Source organism: Vicugna pacos, chromosome 2 (genome assembly GCF_048564905.1).
Source record: "Vicugna pacos chromosome 2, VicPac4, whole genome shotgun sequence".
Taxonomy (NCBI): Eukaryota; Metazoa; Chordata; class Mammalia; order Artiodactyla; family Camelidae; genus Vicugna; species Vicugna pacos.
Window position 1 is genome coordinate 12,843,964 of NC_132988.1, and position 22,461 is coordinate 12,866,424.

The 22,461-nt window shown below is 33.6% G+C and overlaps 1 protein-coding gene across 4 annotated transcripts in view; it reads left to right on the forward strand.

Annotated features, from left to right (window-relative positions):
* Positions 1–22,461, forward strand: part of FBXW7 (F-box and WD repeat domain containing 7) — a 198,575-nt gene that overhangs the window by 70,750 nt on the left and 105,364 nt on the right. For 2 of the 4 annotated variants that reach the window (XM_072975603.1, XM_072975593.1), the window contains exon 3: positions 17,891–18,014. The exons of the other annotated variants lie outside the window; for them this stretch is intronic. The gene's annotated coding sequence lies outside the window, so the exon portion shown is untranslated. The remainder of the gene's footprint in view (positions 1–17,890; positions 18,015–22,461) is intronic. 4 annotated transcript variants of the gene reach the window in all.

Here is a 22,461-nt window from a genome sequence, read left to right on the forward strand (position 1 = left end):
ATAAATTGCTGAAACTGGTAAAAACTCATGACTACATATTTTTATATTTGTTGGACAGCCACATTGTTTTATTCATTCTCTTTATGTAAGTAAATATAACTCACAAAATAATTTCACATTAATATTGTTCATATCTTTTAAATATTGGACTTTATGTAAGATTTCATTTGCAGAAGTTTCTGTTAGGGGAAAATGATTGAATATCACTCACACTATGAATAACATAAAGAAACCACTTTCTGTTTGTTTAGTATTGTTACTTCTTTAACTCAGAATGGGTGTAGTACATATTTATTTATATAATAATGTATATTTATATATATTATATCCCCAGATCTTGCTTTTGAGGATTTCTGACTTCTCCAAATCCATTTGTTCTACAAATTAGCAGTTTTAGCTCTAGTATGATTAAAAACCTTACGATAAATTATAAATTCCACAGAATACGTTCCAGATAGTAAAAAAATAAATAAATAAAATATTTTTGATGTGACTATTTTGATAATATATCAATATACTTTGCTCTTTGAAAAGTAGCATGCCATAACCATAGTTTACTTTTAGATAACTTAGGGTTCTCCATTTGAATCTCAGTTAGTAAACAGGGATGCCATTGATGAGAATTTACAGTTTAACTCATTCCTGTCTTTTAGAAATAGACATGTCAGTGCCCTAGGCCATTTCTCTTTCCATATTCTTTCCTTTCCCCCTCCCTTAATGCCTGTTAAAACCATTAGTCTGCTCCATTTTACAGATATGGAAGGAGGCTCTGCCCTCCCCATACCTGCTGCACCTGTTATTCACAGGCAGTTAGAAGGTCTTATTAGGGATTTATAAAGCATTACTTCCTGTACTTTGTAGCACAAAGAAATTTGGTGTTTTATAATAGTATTGGCTGTACTTTTTCAGACTGTGCTTCCTGCCCTGCCCCTCCCCTTGGTTTAGAATCACTGCTGTAGAAATATAAGGGCAGTCTGTCTGTGGTGTGACTCCTCATTGATCACCAGGGTTAACTGAATTAACTTCCGTCTAGAAAGAGAATTTTAGGAATGACTTTTGAGTTTGCTCTTAGCATGTTTTGGCTGCTCTTGAAGTTAATTTGGCTGTGGTACTGCGGTAGCTTATTTGCCTCAAAGAGATTTGCCCCAAAGCTTGACCGGAAAAAGTCGATGTGCTGATGGTTTTGAAACTATGATAATACGGAAGTTATCTTTCTGGCTTGACTATTTTTCTTACAGCATTAGTGATAGGTTGAATGCTATTTTAGGTAGTAAAGTTATGTTGTAGTCTGAACTAGGTATACTATTTTGGCTATTAACTTAGTGGAGAATTCCGCTTCCTGGAGAGGGCTTCTCACCTCTCACCTGGGGCTATTTCACTGCACCTTGGTATGGATATGCAGAAAAGTACCTACGTCCTAGTTTCCGTAAGTTGATCACACCATTTGGGGAACATTTTAATTGTAGTTGTTTAGTTATGTTAGGGCTGTATTGGTTTTGCTTTCAGCTATGCTACAAAGTGGAAAAGATTGAATTGCTCTTATGTCTCTCATCACATGCTGAAACTTTACTGTGACCCATGGAAGAGACATAGCAAACTGAACATAGCTTTCCCAATTACTAGCTCCCGCCTGCCGCCCCCCCATCTCTTTCTGTGTCTCTCTCTCTCTCCCTTTCTCCTTCTTTTTCCTCCTGCTTGCCCTCTCTCCCTCCCTTCTTTGTCTGTTTGATTTTCAGCCTGGTTTCCGTTCATATCCACACAGTAAGCAGTTCGTTTCCTTTAGAAGTCAGTTGACTCTCTTTGTGTGTTTTTTAACACCTCTATTATGATATGATTCCTGTACAGTGAACTACACATATTTCAGACGTACACTTTGATGAGTTTTGATAGATGTATACACCAATGAAACCACCACCACAATCAAGATAGCTTACATTTCCAATGGGGCTGGTTTACACAGAGATGGGACTATGGTAACAATCTATTGTGAGATTATTATTGTCTATCATTTTTAAATGAGCAAATGGATGTTTATGAGATGGTGATTTGCCTAAATGAATATTGCCTACTGAGATTTGTCTGACTTGGAGCCCAGACGTGTTGATTCCCTGCTGGTGTCTCTGTTTTGCTGGATCATGCACATCTGGATCATTCTTTTTAGTTGACTTGGTGGGTACATATTTTTTGCCTTTTGAGAGCTAAACATGTTAAAAGACAAGTCAAATATTTATTAGACACTCTCTTGGAAGGTGAAAATAAATGTGCCTCATCACTAGTAAAACATATTTATTTATTTATATTTTTAGGGGGGAGGTAATTAGGTTTACTTATTTATGTGCATGCTAAGCATGTGCTCTACCACTTGAGCTGTACCCTCCCTGCTTAGTAAAGCTTGTTTTTGACCACTCCGTCAGTCTGCTTAGAAAGTTTATTTTAAACATCAAATTACAAAAGTTTCCTGAACTTTCTCCTTTTTATGTTGTTGGGGCGGATAGGAGTGGTGGAGAAATCCAGGAGACAGTACCACTACCCTTTTCTTTTACTTTCTAGCTGGAAATCTTTCCTAAATTCCACAGTTAATATCTGTGTTCCAACACTAATTCTCTGACATCAGTTGGTGTCCTATAATTCAGTTTAATTCAATTTGAACACTGACTCCCCATAGTTAGTGTATATATTATATGTATTTTAAATTATACTATAGTGTCGGTGTAACATCTTTTATTGTGTCAGTGTAACATCCCAGAATTGTCTTTGAGATTCTTTATTTTGTCTCCAGACTGTTTATTAAGATTCTGCCAGAAAAATAGGTTTCAGATTTTAATTTCTCTGCTTCTTTTCCATGTTCTAATTTTTAAACTTTAAAAACTTTAATTTTGTTTTGATATAGTTAATGTGTAATTTGATGAATTTTGACACATGCATAAACTCATGAAACCATCACCACATTCAAGATAATGAGTATATACAAAAACCTATTTATAACTCTCCAATTCCTCTCTCTCCTCCCCAACCTTCCAGGCAGTCATTTTAAAAAAGATTTTACTTTCTATCAATACAGGTTAGTTTGTGTTTTCTGGAACGTTATGTATAAGTAAAATGATATGTGTCTCCTCTTTTGTTTGGCTTCTTTCCCCCATCTTAATAAATTTAAGATTTATCCATATTGTTGTATGAACTATCAATACTTTGTTCCTTTTTATTAGGGAATGCTATTCCATTTTTTGGATATATCACAATTTGTTTTCCATTTACCTGTTGCCACATTGGGTTGTTAGCAGTTTTTGGCTATTACAGATTGGCTACAGATATTTGTGTGAAGTTTTTTATGTGAACATGGGCCTTCATTTTCCCTCTGAGTGATGTAGCGGAGTCATATAGTGGGTATATGATTATCTTTATAAGAAACGAGATACGAGTCCTTTGGATAACTGTTTGGAGATTTTTCCCAGTTTGTGGCTTTGCCTTTTCATATTTTAGCTGTATCTATTGAAGTTCAAAAGTTTTTTATTTTGATGAAGGTGAGTTTATATTTTTTCTTTTGTATTTCATGCTTTTTGTGATATATTGTGGGGGGTTGAATAGTATTCCCATTCCTCAAAGATGTCATGTCCTAATTTCTAAAACCTGTGAATGTATTCGTTTATGTGGCTGAAGAAACTTTTCATATGTGATTAAGTTAAGGGTCTTGAGATGGGGTGTTTATCTGGAATTATCCAGGTGGGCCTAGTTTAATCAGACTCCTTAAAGACGGAGATGAGAAGATCAGGGCAGAAGAAAGAAATGGGAGACTGAAGTAGAGATCAGAATGGTGGACTTTGAAGACTGAGGAAAGGACCAGGAGCTAAGGAAATTCACACAGCTTTCTGAAGTTAGAAAAGGCCAGGAAACAGGTTTTCTACTAGAGCCTTTAGAAAGAACACTGGCCTGCTAACACCTTGATTTTTAGCCCACTGAAACCAATTGTGGACTTCTGACCTCAAGAACTGTATGATAATAAATTAATGTTGTTACGCGCTGCCAAGTTTGCAGTCATGTGTTATAGCAGCCATAGGAAGCTAATACAGGGATGGGAGTGCATCTGGAACAAGTACCTAAAAGTATGGAAGTAGCTGTGAAACTTGGGTAACTGGTAGAATTTTGAGGAGCATGATAGAAAAAGCCTAGATTGTCTTGAAGGTACTGTTGGTATAAATATGGACATTAAAGATGTTGAAGATGAGGACTCAGAAGAAAGTAAGGAACATGGTAAAGAAAGCCTGTAGCTTCTTAAAGAAATGCCTAAATCATTATAAACAGAATTTTGGTGGAAATACGAACTTTGATGGCACAAAAGGAAAGGAACACGTTATTGGACACTGGAGTAAAGGGGCTCTTTGTCAGCTGGTAACAGAAAGCTGACCGGAATTCTGCCCTGTAATTACGTAGCTGCCTCTATTCTCTCTTGCCTTGGTATGGTAACAGTCATTTATGTGTACACTTTACTCTTCTTTTGTGTGCTTGCATAAAGTACTTTGGTTTTAATTAAAGTGACAGATTTGTATTTTTATATAAATAAAATTTGCATATTAATAAAGTATCAGTATTCTTCAGAGCAAACATCTTAGAAAAAATATATATATGCACTTATTCTCGACATGTTATTATCACTAAAGTCTTTTTGCAGTTTCCCTTTGAATACATAGACACATAAAAATAACTTGCTTTAAAACCTTTAATTTCTGGATTTTCCTAATGGCTTCAAGGAAACTATTTTTAAAAACTGATTTTGAACTTATATTTTGGGCTAAAATGGTTATTGTAAAGCACATATATTGGTTATATATATATGCTTATTTATTATTGAAGAAAATTATTTAGAAAGTGGAAGTGCATTGTTTCATAGAATACTTTTAAATGGTAACTTTTGTTAATGTTTATCATTTATTAGTGTGATACAACTTATAAATAAATGAAGACTGTGCATTCACCCTGTTCTTCCAGATCTTTTCCTTCTGGATTCTAGGGTTTTTTGTTTATTTTGTTTTGTTTTTGGGAGGAGGATATATAAGGCAGTAATCATTTCTATATTTTTAACCATTGCCAAGCTGAAAATCAGTCTTTAAATTTAAAACAAAAGTTAGAGCTATTTAAACGTGGAATTTCTGAATATTATAGTTCCCTCTTCTGTCTTCTCAGAGCTATTGCACCATGTTAAATGTTTCAAATTAATTTCAACAAGTGGTCAAAAATTACCAATAGACTTAAATTGCTGTTTGATTTTCTGGAGTTAGAAGGACTCCTGTGTCTGCCACCTAAATCTCTAGTATTTCTGTTGAGTTTGGAATTTGAAATAGATATCAGCCAAAATTATTTGTAGAAAATAGGAAAGATGGGAGTACAAAGTAAGTGACATAATGAAGAAGCATATAATTTCAGGATACGAGACAGCTAGCGTGGTTTCTGCGAGTCAGTGGCATGAAAAAGGGGCCTGGGGAGTTGCTCTTAAATGAAAGAGATGTCAGAAACATAAGCAGGACATACAAAGAGTAGTTCTTTTTAGGTTCTGTTTTGATCATATTACCTAGAATAGACATTTTTGAGGTAGTCTTGGAAATTTTGAATATTGGCTGGTATTAGTTAATACCATGGAAACTTAATTTGACAAGTGTGATATAGTCATTTTGTGATTATATAGGGCAATGACAGAATTAAAGATACACGTGATGTGTGTGGGTGGAAGGGAATGACATCATGTCTGGGATTTACTTTAAAATAGCTTATAAAAACAAAAAGAATAAAAGACAAATAGAGCAATATTGACAATATCTTGAATAATTGTTGACTAGGGGTGACAGATAGGTCATAGAGATTCATTATAGTCTTCTCTATACTTTTATATATAATGGAAAATTTTATTTTAAAAATATAATTTTTTGTCTACCGAATGCATGTTTTTGCTGCTACTGCTTCTCCCAACATTAAAAAAAAACTTAAATCTTTAAAAGTATTATTTATGTTTCTGATAAGAAAAATGAGGCTTTTTGTGGCCACTTCATTCTTCCTTCTTTTTTTTTTTTTTGGTCTCCTTCTGAGTTATCACCATCTGCTATAGTAAATATTTGTTTTGTTTGTTATGTGTCTTCTCCTCCTGGAATGTAAGTTGAATAAAGGTAGGAGGGGTTTCTTTCTGTTTTGTTCATTGCTACTTCATTACCTCTACCTGCTTAGCACATGGTAGTTGCCTGGTAAATAGTTTAATGACTGAATGGCTGAATGGGAACTAAAGCTCTTGAACATTGAGGGCATGGGGTTTGGCCAAAGACAGAGCCAAGGAAAACCACTTTGAAAATTAACCCTGTGGAACTTAACGGGAAAATGTGGGCTAGTAGATTAAAATTCAGAGGACTAAGAAGCCGTCTTTCCCGCCTTTGACTGTAAAGCCTTAATATAGCAAATAGTCAACATATTTTCAGCAGTAGGAATTGCTATTAAATAATTGTTGTTTCACTGTAATTTCTCTAACTGTCTTTCATGTAGTCTTGAAGGTTTTCCCTCCCTCCAGTTATCTATTTATTACTAAAAAGCAGTCCCTTCTTGAGATGTACAGCTGTCCCTTGGTGTCTAGGGGGATGGGCATGGGGGGTTGTTTACAAGACCCCACAGATACCAGAATTTGTGGATGCTCAAGTCCCTCACGTAAATGATGTAGCACAGTTGACCCTCTGTCTCCGTGGATTCCACATCTGTCTGTATGGAGTGCACACTCTATTTACTTAAAGGTTATGTATTTCTTCTCAGGAAAAAATTATTTAAAACTAGTAATTTTATACAGGCAAGGTGAATTTTAGAAACTGTTCTTAATGATTTGTTTTTATGTTAAAAAATACATAATCTCACATTTTTCCTAATAGCTGATTTTCTTTTTTTCAACATATATGTGTTCACAAGATAAATTTTAATATCTTGCTGCATGAACATCATAATTATCAGTTATCTACTACTTTTAGACAATAGATGTTAGTTTTAAACAGTACTGTGAGACATAGCTGATAATCGTATTCAGTAATTAACGTGGCTGCAAGTTGAGTATTAAAAATGACGTCAGTGAAAATTCAGAAACATTTTATATTTGATATTCTAAAATGAAAGGTTTTAGAATCACTGCTTTTAAAATTACTGAAGTCATTTTTATAACCAAAACTGTAAGCTTTGACTGAAGGAGAAAGGTAAACAAAAATTTCTAGTGAGTCTCAACATTTTTGGGTTTTAGGACCCCATTACACTCTTAGAAATTATTTAGTACTCCAAAGATCTTTGATTTATTTGGGCTATATTTCTCAGTGTTTACCCTTAGAAAGTAAAACTGAGAAATTTAAAAAGTATTCATTTATTAAGTTTACTTAAAAATAACAGGTAATTACATATTCATGCAATGGAGAAATAGCCATATTTTCCCAAAACAAATGAGAAAGATGACATTACTTTACATTTCTGCAAATCTGTTTAAAGTCTGGCTTAATGAAAGACAATTGGATTCTCATATCTGCTTCTGCATTTGATCTGTTAGGATGTTATAAGCCATGTAGTATTAGAAGCCAAGAAAACTTTATTGTATACTTATGAGAGATTGAGAGTGAAAACACAAATAACGTCTTAGTATTATGAAAATAATTTTGATCTCATAGATGGCTTATAGAGGTCTCAGGGACCCCCAAGGTCCAAATTTTGAGAACTGCTGGAATAATTTCTCACAGGATACTGTAAGTGGCAATGTAGTGTTTTAAATAAAAGAAAAGTTTAAAAAAATATGATAGTGTCAATTAGATAAGCTCCTACTTGATAGATTTTACTTTAAGGGAATTATTGAAGTTAGCATGTGTTTACTTATGTGTATAAATTTGGGCACTGAAGAAGGATGCCCTGACCTGCAGGGTTGTGTTTGTAGATTTCACATCTTTTAGAATACCGTGTAACAGAATGGTCACCTTATTTCTTAGAGACGTAGAAATTAATTAGTAGTAATAGACTGTTAAATTTTTTAAAACAAGTTTTTGATAGAGTTACATGCAATTAAGAGGGAAAGCACAACTCTGAAAAGGAGTTAATTTATTAAAAAAATCATGATGTTTAATGTCATTTGTGAGCAATATAGTATTTACCTCTTTATAAACATTTCTTTAGCTAGACGAATGTAACTATTAACTTTTTTCCCCCTAAATAGTATTATGTTTCTTTGTCTGTTAGTTCTTAAAGCTTTATCTTTGTTGATTTGCCTCCTGCCTCCATCTGTATACAACCTAAGAATCGATAGTACATTGAATTAGCTGACATGGAAGGAAAAATAATAAATAGCAAGAATAGCATTTATTACTTAGATTCTATTTCAGTTATAACTAATAGAAGATCCAGAGGGTATTGGTAAGGGATTAGGGAAATGAAGTTATTTCACGAGTAGTAATCTACACTTTTGGATTCTTTATTTCATGGTTTTATTTAGAATTGACATTGATGCTGAGTAGCTAGTAAAATAACTGACTTTCATTAACAGCAGTATGCATTTGGTGGGGATTTTTATTGATGGATTTCTGTAATATTAGACACAATGATTTATTTAAAGGCTTTGTTAATTACAAAGCTAATAAGAACTTCAGATTATTATGGGCATGCTATACATTTGTTGACAATATAAACTTCATGAGGTTTTTAATGCTCAGTACATTGTTCTTACATTAGGATAATGTATTAATTTTCCATTACCTCTCTAAGCTTCCCAGTCTTGCATATTTGCTAGGAGGAGTGCATCAGTAGCAATAAGACCTTTTCCCCCAACGTGTCTGACATGCCTCTGAAAATCTGACACAACAGAGCTACAGCTAGATTTTAGAAGTTCTTTTGTTAAATCATATAAGAAACTTAAATCGAGAGTACTTCACATTTTCCACATAAGGTGCTCTTTCGATGAATAGCTGTGTAGCAGCAGCACAGGAAGAGCAGAGTTCTTGGCAATACCAGCTCAATTGCATCTGCAGATGAGGATTTAAAATTCTGTGCAGCAGACAGTACCTCCAGCAGGCGAGTAAAAGGTTACTGCATTATTTTGCTTGTTTGTTTCCATAGGCTTTATCTACAAAAGGTTTTTAAAAAATTCAATGTGAAGTGCATGCCTGTTTATAGATATTCTGGAAATTGATTTAAGTATAACATGACTATCAAAAGGGCAGTGCAAGGTGAAGGAAGAGGCAATACTGGCTCTTTTTAAATTTAAACCAAAGAAGAAATTGAGCATGAGGCATACACAAATAACCTTTCAGTGCCACAGAAAACAGGAAGTTTTAAAATACACATGTTAATTCGAGGCATTTCTTTTTAGTTTTTAGACTATCTTCCTCAAAAAAGGTGCCGTTAAGAAAAACTGCTAATTGTTGGTCTATGAATGTTCATTAAGTTACAATTATTTGAAGTCTGATTATTTAGGAAGACTATAAAGTATTTGCATTAATGTGATCCTCTCTTGTCCTGGAAATTATAATGTGGATTGTAATTATATGGTGTACATAAATATCTTTATACATTATTGGCAAAAGTGGATGCTTAAGTAAAAAAAGATACTAGAATATGTCTAACAGACTTAATACTGTTGTTTATATTTTCAAGGTGGCTTGTGTTTTTTGAATCTTTTTAATGAGATGCAGATAATCAGGTAGGAGAAGATTTAGTATCAAAAAGGCAGGTTTTTGGTGGCTTTTCACCTATCGTCAATACTATTTATATGGTCACATACCTCTTCTCATTTTAGCTCTTCTAACATTTGTAATAGCAGGTGCCTCCTTGGATTATCTTTTTTACTTACTCCGTCATTATATGCACCACTGTTTTTGCCATAGAATTTTATTGCTCCAAATTTCTGAAGTTTAAGTACAATATTCAGAGGGAATTTGTTACTTGGTATATCAACCACTGCCCTGCCCTCTCCCAGCAATACTCAGATTTTTATTAGCTACTGTAAATTTTGATTACAAAATAATTATGCCTATGTTTTTGTATTTTAGATTGAATAATAAGATTGAAAACGATCCTATAAATTAATCTATAATATAAAAGTAAAATCAGTTGATTATTCTTACTGTGAGCGTTTGGCAGGGCTTCTTGAATCGTAGAGTCATAAAAGGTCAGCAGTTCTGATTGGTAAGTTAAAGAATCCGTCCAGTAATTTGCTCCCTGTTGTTTCTCAAAGCAATGCAGCAGCAGTTCTTTTCCAGATATTGAGCGGTTCTTGAACAGTGTGTATGGGGACAGGGAGGGGTGGGGCTCATTCCTGTTGGTTGTTGGAATTGTGTGCATTTACAGAGGGAACAGGTTGGATAGGCTGAGCTGAAGGAGTAGGCAAACAGATCTAAACTGATGGAGGACAGAAAGAGTGGTTAGTATAATTTGGGGGTATATTATCTTGAGTCTGCTCCTTTATTAAGTACTTGGGCTTTAATATAAACAGTTCGAAATATTAAAGCACCTTACCTTCTTTCTAAAGAGTAGCCAGGAGACTTCTGCTTTCAATATCGAGTTTTTCCTTAGCAATGAGTTTGTGGCTGGTATCTTCTGTAGGGAAGCTGTTGTTTTATTCTTTTTTTTAACAGTGTTTCTTTCAGCCGGAGAGCTGCAGAATGAAGCAGTTAGCCAGTTTTGAGTATATAAGGGATGCTACCAGTTCTGATTTTTTAAGTTAAATTCTTGTCTAATGAGCAAATCAATGTGTGGCTGTAGCTGCAGCGTTATTTCTTCTTTAATGAAGAGGTTGAGCCGTTCGACCTGCTGCTCCGATCTGTTCTCTTGTAGCAATACATCAGACCAGTTACAGAGATTGTCCATCGAATGTCCCAGGCAACTAAAGGTAACTACATAGATTTATTTCAGATAAAAATATACAATTAAAATGGGTTTATTATAACTAGGACCAAATGATTAAAAATAAAAGACCGATTAAAGATGTTCTTAGCAGTTTTCTTGACCTTGCAGTAGCTATCCAATATCATTTTGTCATCATCAGATTGTGTGGCAATGGAAATGCACTGCAGTAATTGATTTTGTAATAGGATCAGGTGATTTACTAGCTGCACTGACAACCACTTGCTTGCTTGCTCTGAGCTGTGGAGCTCTCTAATGGATGTTATGATTGCCGCCCGGAGTTGCTGTGAGACTGCTGGCCACTTAAAGCAGCAGCATGTATTTTTAAAATTAGAATAGTACATTTTTCTTTTTTGTTTTCTTTGCTTTAAGTTTTGGGTAACCTCAATAATTTTATAGTTAATTTGTGTGCCCCATGAAAATTTTAGAGATTATGTATTATTTCATTAAAAATTCATTGGTACCAGTAGCCTTCAATGTAATGAAGTATAATCTCTGTTCCCTCCTCCTAGCTTAGCATCAACATATGTATCAACATACTTTTGTACTGATCATGAGAGCATCTCTCTAGAACATAACAGCTTATGTTAATTATCCTGTGTCATCTCAGTGACACAGAATATTCTTAGCATTTGTAAACTTTATCAGTTTTTAAACCCTAACTGTAATTATGATCATGGAATTATGGTAAATTCTTGTCCTAATGAGTTGTATTAGAGTTGTTTTGTAGCCTTTTTGATTTTTTGCTTTATTACTGGTTTCATAGGTAATAACAACATTTAGGAAGTCTTGAGTTGGACCAATTCTAAGAAATACTACTGAAAACATACTAGCTATTTTAAAGCAATATTTAAGGACATTGCAATTTAAAAACTTAATGGCCAAGATTATGAATTTTCAGTGATTCTATTTCAATATTTATTTTTGCCTTTCTTTTTAAACAAATAATCGATTATAAGTATAAAAATTTAAGACTAAAGCTTAAAATAAAATAGAACTAGTATTGTATAGAGAACCATCAGACTTGGGTGCCCAAGATTTTGCCTGCTGTAAAGTTCTGCTTAGGGCTTTTTCATTAGGAAAGAAAATTATCTCCCCTTTCTATGTTCCTCATCAACTCCTCTGCCTCTCTATCTAGTATGTAAAATGTTTTGTGCAGAACCTGATGTATAAAAATACTGAGTTCTCTGTCCTTTCCTAATTTATGTTTTTTAACCATGTTTATGTTCTTAATAGGATAGAGATGCTAGTTCTTTCAACCACATCTAAAAACATGTACATTAATTATGTTAATAATTTGCTATAGAAGAAATTGAGCGTAAAATTGCCATTGTGTATGATGGTCAAACCTGTGGAGACAGCTTTTCTTTGTGATGAATTGGAATGCTTGCCCTTAGTGTTTGAATCCTTTGTTGTTTCTTGAAAGATGCGAATGTCACCAGTATCATTCTGTGCTACATTCATATCTACCCTAAATTCTGATACTTAAAACACTAAGTATGGAAGACTGTAATATAATTTAAACTCTAGTGTTTGTAATCCTTTATTATTCAATAGGTAATAAGTTTATTAACCCCCACCCCCTCAAAAAAAAACCTCTATGAACACTGATAACATGAACATAAGGATTTTAGTATCATATGAGATTTGGTCAAGGGTGTGTTTAAATTTCATATATATTGAAATATTAAATAGTGGATTGCCAACAAATTAATCACTGATATAAGTTTCACTGGATGGTGTACATTAAAGCTTTTTTGAAGGGGGGGGTGAGCAAATAGGAGGGAGGGAAGTGAATACCAGAAATGTTACTACTTTTTAAAAAAGATTAGTTATAAAAGATAGAAGATACTATGATCTGTAATTTGACAGTATTTCATGTAAAATAGTCAGTATACTTTGTGAAGTTCTAGTGGAACTGCCTTTTCTTAAGAGCCCTAGGTCAAGCATTAAGCAGCCTGGATTTAATCAGACTCTACCTCTACTCTGCTTGATGACCTTTGTCAATTTATGTCTGAACATTTTTAAGTTTCCTTAAACTTGCATCTAAAGTGTCCGTTAAAAAGAAATCAACTTACTCATACCAGTGTGAGGTGTTACAATACTTAACTTGGAAGCAAGTTGAAAGTAGGAGGAAGGATGAAGTTTCCTCAAGAATCAGGTTCTAGGTAATATTGAAATGTCTTCTCTCATTTTTCATGTCTTTTTTTTTTTTGAGGCGTGGGAAGGGGTGCATGTTTTTGCTAAGAATGCTTATCTTTTTGGTATCCAGTATTGTCTAAATAGGATGGTTATTCTAGATAATTATTCTAGTTTTTAAAAGAGCAAATTTGGATGTCCATGTATGACTGAAAAATTGTGCTGAACACTGGAATTTGACACAACATTGTAAAATGATTATAAATCAATAAAAAATGTTAAAAAAAATTTGGGATTGAATTCTAGAACTCCCACTTTTTGCTATGCTCTCCAACCAAAAAAAATTTGTTAAAGAGTTTGTTTCAGTACCTAGCATATTTTTTAGTGATTTTTTTTTTTTAAGGCAGCCTTTATCTTGCTATTGCTCTTTCCATGTGTGGCTTATCAGCTAAGTTGAACATGGTCCTGTTTGTTGCTGGACAAAGTGGTTTGTGGGTCGATTTAATTAGATGTGTTCAAAGTAATGATCATGTCATAATAATTATAACAAACATTTGTTGAACCCTTAATTTGGACCAGATGCTGTACTAAGCACTTCTGTCTTAATTATATCATTTGTGAGATAGGTATTTTTATTGTCATTTTTAAAGATGAGGAAATTGAGGGTCCGAGAGGTTATATAGCCTAAATCACACAGCTAGGAAACAGCAGAACCAATGTTAAAACTTCTCCTTAAATACATATGTATATACAAATATACATACATGCATATATATTTGTTTTTAAATTGTGATAAAGTACTGTACTTTAGTATACTTTGAAAGTATTTGCGCTTTCAACTAAATAGTGACTACAGAAACAAAGGCATTATATGACTATCTAATTTTTGTATCTTCAATTAAAAGGTGATGTACTCACTTGTTCCTCAGCTATTTGGAATATACTTTTCATTGCTGCAGTAATTGTTCACTTAAAGCATTTGTATTCTGTTCACAGTGATGTTTCTCAAGTGTGGTTCAGAGATCACGTGCTTCTCTGAGTTTCAGGACGGTAGTTAAAAGCACAGATAGACATCACAACCCTCAGACAGAATCACTAGAATGGGATCTCGGGATTTTCACTTTTGAACACTCCACTTAAGTGATTCACAAGCACACCAAATTTTAAGAACTGCTGGCGTTGAGAATGTGCTCCTGTTTTACCTTTTCTGTCAGCTTTCCTTTCTCAGAGAATTGGTTTACAAAACCATAGGTGATTTGTAAAATCATCTCTCAGACTCTTAAAAACAGTTTTGATATGGAATGAGCAATCTCATACACTAATGGTGAAATATAAATTGGGAATGTAAAATTTTTAATGGTAGGCATTTTAAGAATATCTTTAAGTAATATTTAAATTGTTCATGAACTTGACTCAGTAAGCCTACTTGTAGGAATTTGTCCTACCAGAAATAAGTCAGAGACTTATAGAATAAGATTCAGGCACAAGGATGTTCATACCAGCGTCATTTGTAATTGTGAAAAATCCGAAATAATTCAGTTTCAAACATCAGAGAAATGGTCAAATGAGTTAATTATATTCATTTATTTGGGCTGCTGTGCAGCCTTAAAATGTCATATTTGGGAAGAATCTTGAAGATGTAGAAAAATGCTCATGATTTAGTATAAATTCTCAGAAGAAGAATATAAGATTATACTTACACATCCATACACATGTGGTGGATATGGTATTAGATTGAACCATATGAAATTGCCATTTTTGTAGTTCCAGTGGTTGAATACCAGCATTTTCATGGAGTTTAACCTACTATGACATCAGTTTTGAAAATATGTGTTTGTTACACATTGTAGAGGGGGAGACTGGAAGCAAATACAACAAATGTATAAAGTGATTATCTTTGAATGATGGGATTTATAGATAATTTAAAGTATGTCTTTTTTACACATCTAGATTTTTCAAATTTTCTACTAGGTCTTAGATTTGACCTTTATAGTAAGGTCAAAAGATGCTAACAAACCCAGTTATTGGAATAACTATTAAGCTTCTGTGGCAAGCAGCAAGTAATATTTTTGTAAATCTTAAAAGGACCTGTCTATACCAGTTCTTACCTCTTTTATTTGCTATTGAGTATATTTATGCAAATGTGCATTTGTACCTGTACCCACCTACCAAATTTTGATTGGATTGAAATCTACAATGGAAAATACGCTTTAAGAAAAGAAAGAAAAACATCAATTTTATAAGTTTTTCTTTATCACTGGGCTCCTAAAGACCAGCGACTACTGTATGTGAGAGTTGGTTGGGTAGACTCTTTAAGCTAAAAAGCTCTGGTTTAGGTTGTTGCTTAAAATTTTAAGTTGATTAAAAATCATTAAATTTTTATAGTTAAATTAATTATAAATAATGCAGTTTAATTAATTTATAATGCTAAGTAGATTTTTAAAAAATAGAATCTGTGTATTATCTTAGTTAAAAAAGTTACCAAAATATATCTGAAAGGAAGTTTTATCTTCCCACCTTCATATGCCTTGTTTCCTTTAAAAATTATGGCTTAGTAAGAATAACATCTACCATGTTCTAATTATCACCAAATGCCAGATATTGGGTGCTTTATATATGTTATCTCTTTTAATCCTCACCTAAAACCTGTTTATTAACTATAAAATTCGTTTTAGAGTTGCAGCCATTACAAGCTTCCCTGAGATCATGGTAAGTGGTGGATCTAGGTTTTTACTTCACAGGTGTCTAACTTCAAAGCCCATGTTCTTATCCTTGATCTTATCTGGGACCATCTGAAATTTGGATATGCATTCATAATTTGGGAAACAAGAAAGTCTAGTATAAGCCTTCCTAATTCAGACTATCAAAGAGTGGAGCAAAGCAGATAATAAGTAATTATTTATGGTTTTTGATTAGTCATTTGTTATCTTCTAATCTGGACAGTACATGTGTGATTCTGGTATTTATTGAGAGTCTGCTAATAGCTAACTTCTTATGCAAACCACTGGAAATCATAAAATGGAGAAGTAAAAAATGGCCTTCTGGGAGTTTACCGTCCTAATTGGGAAAGATAGACAACAAGAAAGTTAAGGTATTTCAGAACATAGGTATGGAATAGAAGCTGTTGGAACCTAAAGTTGTTAGTTAATTCTTTTGGGGAGTATTGGCGAGAAGTCCTTGGGAAGCTGTTTTAAAAGAGTTAAATTTAGAAGGAGTTTTAGATTTTATTCTTGTCATAGGTCCTAGGAATCTGCATTTTAACAAGCACTCCTGCCCCTTCCAGTGATCTTTAACTCCAATGACATTGAGAACTCTCACCGTACGTGGTAGTTGAAGCTATGAGGGTGGATATAATAGTCTGAAGAGGTGTGTAGAATGAGAAAGGAAAAGTCAGAAACCTAAAAGCAACTGTATTTTAGGGAAGAGAAGGAAAGGCCTGTAAGAAGGAGGAGCATTTCATAGTTACTGAATTGCTTACATGAATTAGGTAACGGGAGATCCTATAGGAGCTGGAAAGAGAATGCATCTAAGGAGAAGCAGGTTGTCATAGTGAGTTGGGTCTAAAGGCCATAGATTTTAGTCTTGGATTTACTAGACGTTATCCCTGTGTTCTTTGCCAAGCAAAATCATTACTCTAGGCTTTACAGTACATTGTGTCCTATCCCTTTAAATCAGAACTATGTGTATCAGGCACAAAATGACATGAGTAATTGTGGTTTAGCCCTATAGAGGTTTATAGAAAGTAGTTTACTATGTTACAGCTTTGTCTTGTTGTTGGATCAGGATGCTGTTAGATTAGATTTGTGTGACGGTTATAATTAATATATGATAAGTGATCTCCTTTAGTGTCTAGGAATAGGATTGGATATGATTTAGATTTTGTATAAGTTGGGAATAATCAAGAAAGTAACTGAGGAAGAAGTTATTTGAGGCTGGAAAAGGGTGTGATAGTGATAGAGAAATTTCGAGTGTATCCTTTTTGTTTCTCTTTTGCTTCCACACTTACAAGTTTTCCTAATTTTCTAATTTTTTTCCCCCAATCCATGTAAGTTGTAAACGTGTAAAATTACAAACTTTGAAGGAAAAGTCTCAGAATTCTGATTGAGGTTTCATTACAGTACTTGGGGGTGGGGGGTGGGGGTAGGGTTGGAATCTTACTCTTTACACTGAAAGTTGTGATAAATAGTAAATAAAAATCACAGTGTTACCCTTTTAAAGATAATGTTTCAGAAATAGATTGGTTTAATTTTTTAAAAGAAAAAATAAGTAAGCATAAGGGCAAAGGTTTATAACATACTGTCTCTACTGTATAGGCAGTTAATTCCTAAATTTCGGAGTGTTGACTGGTTGTTGAAAGTCATAGGCAGTCCATTCTCTAAAGTATCTTTTAAAATTCATTTCTTAAAATCATATCTGGGATAATTTTTAGATACAACTTGGAGTAGCCAAGAAGTCCTTGGTTACTGAAAAGTAAAGATCGAAATCATTGCTATATGGCCTTTGCTTATTACACATTTTGATACTGACTTTTGCTTTCTCCTTTATCTTTATTCTGTGACTAGAGCTTTATTAAAGAGTGAATTGAAAAGAAAACTGAATTCTATTATTTCTTGAATCCATAGAGTTGGATTAGGGCAGCTTCTTATTTGTAAGGCTTCATTCATTTACATTGTTTTCCATTCAAGAATCAATGTCACGTACTTGAGAATGTTCACAAAAGAGAGACCAGTGAGATTAAAGCAGTTGAACCTTTAAGCAGGAGGGAAATGATTAATAGAGCACTTTTCTGGAGGAAGTATGGTGCAGACAAAATCAAAAGGACTGATATTACTCTTGGAAATGATAGGGATCACTTTTTTCTTCACAGAGAGGAGAGAAGGAAGGAGGAGTCAAGAAACAAAACCTTTTGAGATTGAGAGGTAGAAGATTGACAGGAGCCTAGGTCTGAAATCTTCAGTCATCTCAATGAGGAGAGTAAAATACTTAGCAGTGTAAGTTCGAGTTGTTAAATAATTTATTTTACGTAGGACTGTTTAGTTTTGGTTCCTGTTTTCTGTTTTATCACAGTGGAAATTTAATAACTTTCCGTTTTTGATAACTTTTAGTAACTTGTATTACCAGAGTTAAAATTTGATTAGGATTTGACATTCTTAAAGAATTAATGTTATCTTAGACACATGTTGCAGAGAGAGATTTAAATGAGGAAGTCAGCTTAGTAAAGTGTATTCTCTGTGACCAATATTGGTAAATACTGTTTTCTCCTTAATAATTTGACATTTTCAAAAGGGAAGTAATCTCAAGTATGCTGTCTGTGGACTAATAAAAAGATCACTCCTAAGGGGAAAACCTGGATGAATATTGTAATGAATGTCATCCTCCTTGTGGCATTTAAAAAAAAAATTTAAAAACTGACTCAAAATATTTGTTTTTTTAGTACATAGTATATAGTAGAATTTATAATTTAGCATAATTTTGAGAATTTTGAGATCATATATTTTAATTCTGTTAATATAATCTGTATTTTTAAATGTTATTTTCTGGTTTTTGTTTATTCCAAGTATTTCACTCTTAACTATTATTTCTCAAAGCAAAGATAAAAATGGGCAATGATTTGGTTTGACGAAGTAATTCTTAAGTGTTTAACAGCAATAAAGTTTACTTAAACTCTCAGTATATGTTGGTTTTTCCCCCATAACAGCAAATACTGAAGAACTTAGACTGGGTCTGAATAAAGCAGGTGGTGACACCGGATTTTCTTAAATACCATAATACTGGGAGTTCTCTAGTAAAGCAATATATATGTCTCTGGAAAAAACCTGAAATTCTGCAAAATCATACCCTAAAAATAGGGACAAGCCACTCAGGCCTATGCAGCTTTGTAATCTCTGTACTAACAAAACTGGTAACAATTCTCATAAAATTTTGATATAACTAACCATTTGCACCCAACGTCAGTTAGTCTTCTCCTTTGAAATGTACGTCCACAAGGGCATTCAATTCTGTTTAAGGTAAATCGTCAAAATTAAAAATTCTTATCCAGGATGTAGCCTTCTTTATCTGTCCTCTTCACCACCTCGCCCCCCCCCTTTTTTACGGTAAACATGCAGAAATATTTTCATGGCTTATTTATACTCACAGCTTGGCCAGATAGTCTGACATTGTAGAAATCCTAGCAGTTCTTGAAGCTGTTAACCGGCCTCTGCTTGCTCTCTTCCACAGGATTTTCAGGGGTTTTTTTTCCTGAAGGTCATCATATATTGCTAAGGCTCTTTCTGTGAGAAAGCTCATCCCTGATGGCTTTAAAACATTACTATGCTGGAGAAAATTCTTTTCTGGACCAATGTGACTTTCACATTATACTGATCTCATCCCTTAATGATGAAAGAATGGACTAATTCTCAGTACAGAAACATGTTATGTAGAAAAATAGACAGTTGTCTCTAGCTGTCCCGTTGCTGTGTCATCAGTCATGTATTGGACTGTATTTGTGCACGTTCATGCTTATATTTATATAGTACTGTGTAGTAAAGGAAAAGGGCTTTGGAGTTTGGCCTGGCCAAGTGAATCAAATTTAGGTGACTGAGCTTTGGTTATGTGAGGATAATACTAACTATCTGGTAGGATTCTTTTGGAGATTGAGATAATTTACATAAAACATCTAGCACAGTGGTTGGTATATAGCAGATACTCAACAAACTTACTTCCTTTTCTAGTGATGAATCTTGAGACTGCAAAGATTAAATGACTATCCCTGTATGTAGCAAAAGTCAGATTCACTGACTATGTAATTCTTATCTTAATTCCTGTCCTGACTATCATAATTCCTACACACGCACATACATACCTGTAGGTGCATAAATACATGCAGGTTCTCCTACTGATTTAAGGTTTATTCTTTCCTTAATTGATTAATGTTTCACTAGTTCATATTCTGTTCTATAAAGATATTGAGGCTGATAATGACAAAAGATTGGTAGGGAAGCTCTTTCCTTGATGTAAGTTCCTATTCTAATTAGACTAGTGCTGCTTTCAAGGGAAGGGTGCTGTGTCAGCAGTTTAATTCATGCCTGTTTGCACTTTTCCAAGACTATAAAATGTTTCCCTAGCTACGTGATAATAGTCAGGCATTGGCAAATTCATTGTTTATTTTTTGAAAAAACATGGCATCTCCCTCAGTCAAAATAAAATATTGCCAGGTTGCTTGTTTTATGTTAACTGCATTATGTTTATTATAAGCGTTTTCCTTTAGAGTAATTATAAATGAATATGAAATTAATTTGGTTAATATGAAGTTAACACTTTTCTATTTGTTTTTTCAGTAAAATTTCTACCTGTTAAGATGGTGATCATTTTATTTTTCTATTTATAGATAAAAATATAGCAACAAAGATTATTTTCTTTTCCCCAGACTGCTACCTTTTAGTGTAAAAAAGAAAGACTGTCTTCAGTATTTCTGTAACTGAGATTTTTTTACATTATGTGCGGTTATTTACCTCACAGTACCATTTGCAGTAACGTTGGAGAATATGCATGCTCTAGATTTTATGGAAGATGTGCTACATGAGTTTGTAGTGGTTGTAATTATGTTCTTTTATGTTTTGACTTTAAGATTCAGAACTCATAGGATTTGACATTGCAATGTTTCATTGGCTTTCATTAAGTTTTTGAGCTGTTATAATAAAAGCTGTAATTACGGATCCAAATTTGCATGTAGAAGTGATTGATTTTGAAATCATATTACATATGCTAACATTTGTTTAGAATCAATTGATGTGTTTGATCAAATATAAGAAACTTGAGGTACACATTTATTTTAACTATTAGAAAAGAAAAAATGCTGCTGTTTAAATTACGGCATGCCATCAATTTCTGAGAAGTGAGATATGACAACAAATATGTGTCTTTTAGAATCAATGAAATATTGCAGGTGTGTATATAGATTTTAGGGCTCTTCTTTGGCGAAGAGCAGATTTTGTCTTGCTGGTTGTTGAGGACCCTACTCAATTCTATGTGTATGCACAACTGTACCAGTTTTTTCATTCATTGTTCCTTCTTTTAGTATTTATTGAGTGTCTTTCATGTGTAGAGCTGGGTCATGTTTCTGGTCACACAGGATTTCTTCCTTCTTAGAACTTCTTTTATTTATCCAGAGCATAACACAAAACCAAGTAATTGTTTGATAGCACAAATAGTACTTACTTATATCTCCAACTAGATTTCGAGCTATCTTAAGGGCAAGATTGTTGTTTTTTATATGTTATAGATCTGCTTCATTTCCTGGCACATACTTGGTAATTTGTTATAATTTCTTGATTAATTAAACTTTGTTTAGAATGGTAAGGAAAAGGAGTAGAGCATACACCTGAAAAGAGTGTCTATGATTATGCTTTAATATAATCAGGAGTTTTAAATTTTAGAAAAATAGAATCAAACTTTGTAACTCTAAACTGAGATACTAAAGATTTCATCAAAATTAAGTGACTTTTCTGGATTTCTTTGACATTAGAAGAAATCCAGAAAAGCCCAGTGGTCTGGCAGCTGTGGCTTATTACCCAGCTGCAAAAGTGAATTACTGTTCTGAACATTGCTTGTGGAATCATGGAATGAAGAGGTGTCTAGAAGTAAATTAACTGGCTTCAAGCTGTATGTTGCATTCCCAAGTTTGTTAAATTTTTGGCAAATTTGGCAGCTGTTATGCTGCTGTAGGAGCAGTGAGTGAATATTGTCCTAAATAGTTTCTATTAGAATCATAAAGATTCTAATCATACTGTAGTGGATTTACAGTAGTTCCTGGTCTACAACATAGTGATTCAGAATTTTTATAGATTATGTTTCATTTAAAGTTACTGTAAAATAACAGCTATATTTCCCTGTACTATATAATATATCACTGTTAACTTACTTTATACATACTAGTTTGTATCTCTTAATCCCCTACCCCATCTTGCCTCTACTCCCTTCTCTCTCCCCCTTAGTAGCTACTACTATGTTTTCTGTATCTGTGAGTCTGTTTCTGTTTTGTTATATTCATTCATTTTATTTTTTAGATTCCACATATAAGTAACAGATAGTATTTGTCTTGCTCTGTCTTATTTCACTAAGCATAATACCCTCTAGGTCCATCCATGTTGTTGGAAATGGCAGAATTTCGTTCTTCCTTTTTCCTTTTTTTTTTCAATTGAAGTGAGTCAATTACAGTGTGTCAATTTCTGATGTACAGCAGCACAGTGTCCCAGTCATGCATATACATATATCTGTTTTCATATTCTTTTCAGAAATTCATTCTTTTTTATGGCTGAATAATATTCCTCCCCCCACATCTTTTTTTATGCGTTCATCTATTGATGGACACTTAGGTTGCTGCCGTATCTTGGCAATTGTAAATAATATTGCTGTGAACGTTGGGGTGCATGTATCTTTTTGAATTAGTGGGGTTTT